Source organism: Numenius arquata, chromosome W (assembly GCF_964106895.1).
Source record: "Numenius arquata chromosome W, bNumArq3.hap1.1, whole genome shotgun sequence".
NCBI lineage: Eukaryota > Metazoa > Chordata > Aves > Charadriiformes > Scolopacidae > Numenius > Numenius arquata.
Window position 1 is genome coordinate 7,655,060 of NC_133615.1, and position 4,002 is coordinate 7,659,061.

At 32.2% G+C, this 4,002-nt stretch overlaps 1 pseudogene; it reads right to left on the bottom strand.

The window, feature by feature from the left end:
- Positions 1-703: 703 nt before the first annotated feature.
- On the bottom strand, positions 704-892 carry LOC141476548 (excitatory amino acid transporter 1 pseudogene; annotated as a pseudogene).
- Between the last annotated feature and the right edge of the window lie 3,110 nt (positions 893-4,002).

A 4,002-nucleotide genomic window follows, 5' to 3' on the forward strand; every position in this document is an offset into this window, starting at 1 on the left:
GTAAATTCAAAATGTGTAGCTATATTTTAAATTAACATTTTGGTGCATTCCAAATCCAAATGCTGTTTGATGTTTTGGATTCCTCTCCATACACTCTAAAAAGACATTTAATTAGGTGCTATCTTGCAGTCCTTTGAACAAGTAGCATTTCCATTGATGCCCCAATTTAATCAGAAAGATGCACGTATAAGATTATGAGCAACTGAGAGAACATCAGCTTGTACTTAGGTTTGATTGTTTTGCATTTATCAAGGGAAAACTGAAAAGATTGAGGGTCTAATTTGCTTAGAAATGTCATCCTTTAATTTTAATTTCATTCACTGAGGACTTGTTTGTTGTTGCAAGGTGTTAATTTTGGGTAGATCAGGTAAATAAAAGTTATATCCTGAGCATTTTGCTGCAGCTGGTTTTGGTAGAAAAAGATTTAATTGAGAACATTCAATTCAGTTATTGTACCTGATTCTTTAAGAGAAGAATCCATAAAACAGCTGATTTCTTTTACCAAAATTATCCTTAGGAATACTAGAATAATTAAAATGACTCTTTCCAAAACTTCAACATGCAGCTGTCAAAGCCAAAACTCTCCAAGCCAGAACATTCTTATCAGTGTAGAAAATTTTGGGATCTCATTTGTAATGCAAATTGCCCTGGCAAATAGTAATGTTCAAATGCATTGGAGAACAGAATATTCCTATTGAACAAATTACTCACCAAGAATCACAGCAACAATGGTGAAGAGCACAAAGGCATTCCTCAATAAATAACTTTTAACATCATCCTTTGTTATGCTCTCAACTTTTTTTTTTGCCAAAAGTGTACGTTTCCGGGCTCCTTGTTGAAAGCATTCCATCCTACTTCCAGTTTTTTGATCTTCTCTGTTACCTTTAGTCATCTGTCTTGCAGAAGGTTTTCTCTTACAATTAACTTCTGTCAATATCCCTTCAGAAAAGTGGAAGACCCTTTTCCGTGGGAGGTACTGGAGAAACCTGTACGACAAGAAATATCAAATATTGCAATAAGATTTTAGAGGAATGATTATCCATCTGTTTACATGGAAGCAAATATTCTTCATGTTTCAGTAAAATTTATATTATTTGTAATATCTAAGCTGTTGATTGCAGTTTTTGATAAATAGCCTCAATGACCATTAGAACTCTTTGAAAGAAGGATTATACGGACAGATCAGATATATGTCCTGTGTCTTCAGAAATTAATCTGAATTTGCTGTCATGCTGTAAAACCCAGGAGTAATTTTTTTTGCAGTTGCTAGAGATATACTAATGTAAAATTGGTACAATTAATAGAAACATAAGGTGCTATAATGTTTAAAACAATGTCAGGCTTGCTTTTCATCTGTTTAGCAGGCCCATGTTATCTGAAAAAATTCTAACTTGCCTTTGCATTAACCATTGGAGAGAAATATTTTGCTTGAACTGGAAAGTTTAAAACATCCTGCATTTCAGATGTTTTAAAATGGTTGAATGCATTGGCCGAATTACTCTTTTTTTATTTATAAACTATTTTAAAATAGTTTATTTATCCCTCAACCACTATTTAGAAGATTTCTTTGACAATTTTATGTTTATAACATTCATCTTTGAAGTCTATAAATTATTCAGAGTACATCTATAAAACATCAGGTGATCCCACTTAGCTTGTCGCTTCAGACTGTAATACATATTCACATTGCAAAGTAATACTTAGCTTGATCTGACAGCAATTATGCGGATATAATTTAAGAAATCACACACTGAATCAACCTTAAAATGTTTTAATATTAAAAAATCCTTCATTAGGACATTATTTTTAATTTTAAAATTATTTTCTTTTGTGGCTGCTTGTTATGAATTTAATAATGGAATCTGTACAAAGATGTTTTCCAGATTGAGAAATCTATTTTCTGAAGTGTTATTTAATACACCAGTATGTTTTTATGAAGAAATTAGAAATTCATAAATGGATAGAGTTAGTTTCTTCCACTGAAATCACTCTCCATTTATACACAGTCCAACTCTAACATCTTACTTGTAATAAATCTAGTGCCTAAATACCTTTTTTAAGGAAGAACTTAAAATATAAATGCACAGGGTTTTCAACAGCATGTTTTAGAGGAAATACCATATTGTAACAATTTTATTTTGATGGGATTTGATCACTGCTTTTACCATATGTTTGAAGATTGGCACTTTAGTGTAATGTTCTCTCTGAATTTTAACAGAATGATATGTGTTTTGCTTCTTTAGAGAGTGAAAACATTCTTAGACTGAGCTAGATATTTAAATTAGTAAGTATTCTAGCATGGACACGACTACTGTGAGCAAGAAGGATTTTTTTCAGAACAACTAATTTTCAGTATTTTGTAAATAAACAGATTCATTCACAGAGCTTTGTCTTTCCAAGATGATTAATGCAGCTAATCTGTCCTTTATAACTTACATTAAGATCAAGAAAGAACATGGGTACAGCCAAAAAGATCATTGCATTAAGTAACATACAAAGGAAGAGAGTGAAAAATTAAGACTCTTTACTCAAAACACCACCAAGTGAAATGATCAGCTCACCTTTTCAGATCTTCAGTACTCTAAGAACACGATGGTGGCAGTTAAGGTAGGGGTTTCCCAGCAAATATAACAGAGCTGCCAAGTTGAGCGAATGGGCGACAGAGAAAACTAACAATCTGCATATGCTCTGGAATACAGCAATTTACTATCACTGTAACTTAAGGAAAGGGGAGGAGACTGTTAGCCCAACTCTGAAAAAAATAAAAACACATCAGAAGAGAGGGGAAGGCTGAGCTTCTGGAATATTGATTAGTCTTGGCACAGTCATAGCAGGGTCACTTTCTTTGTTTTTCCTTTTAGACCACTTTCACACTTTGTCAGTTCAGCTTCATCAGAAATACAAAATCAGAACCCAGGAATAATTGAAGGATGGCACACACACACAGAGAACAGGGGAGACTGGAATGCTTCTTCATTAGATATTCCAGACTGGAAATCTGAAAAGCCTAAACATAATTATATAACACTATTCCTGTGCTTTTAAAAATAAATGGTAGAACGTGAGCATGCTAGTTTGTTCTAAAAAGAGACATGATGTGAGTCTATCACATATTTTCTAATTCTTAAAGACAGTTATAAACTGTCATGAACTACTCTTCCCAGGGTCGGAAACCAGATATATCTTTCAGAAGCAACTGCAACATTATCAAGAGTAGAGAAAAACATAATCAGCTATAATTCTTCGTGTGTTTCTTGTACGTGTTCAAAACACGTGATGAGACTCGTCTCTTGTTTAGCAATTTAAACTCGCAAGTACTAAGCCCCATTCAGCCCGTTTCAATAGCATGGAATGAATGATGAAGGGAAAAGCATAAAACATCCACTTTTGAGAAATAAGTGGCCTTCGGGTTTTTTTAGCACTTAAAAGTTTGCACTATTGAAAAGATATTTGCAGAGAGAGTCAGGGGAATTCCCAAAGATCTTCTTTCACTTTTTAGAGGAACATTTCTGTTTTAAATTTTGGTAAAATCAGTTTAAAATATTAAATAATTATATTTCAGTGCATCTTTCATGAGATTTTAAAGTGTATTTTCTTATAAGATGATAAAATATTGTAAATATGTATCTTAAACATATAATTAAGAAGTTTGTTTATAGATGATGTGACTTTTAATGTTTTTTTACTGCAAAGCCATTTTAAGTATACAAAAATAATCTTATGTACTAGACAGACACAAAATACTTATATACAAAATAAAATTAAGAACAGTGTTTCTTCCATGCAGTAACAGTAATGGTTTTGCTAAATTCTTTTCTAATTTAAATGTTTCAAATAATGATGTATAGCGTAGAGAAAAATAATCTTACAGTATAACGCAAACTTGCTTGTGATTAATGTAGGTTTGCGTTTGGATTGAGAACCACAGAATCTTGATCTTAGGTATCTAACTCAAGAAAGAAAGTAAACATTTGAATCAACTTATTTATTATTAATTTACTT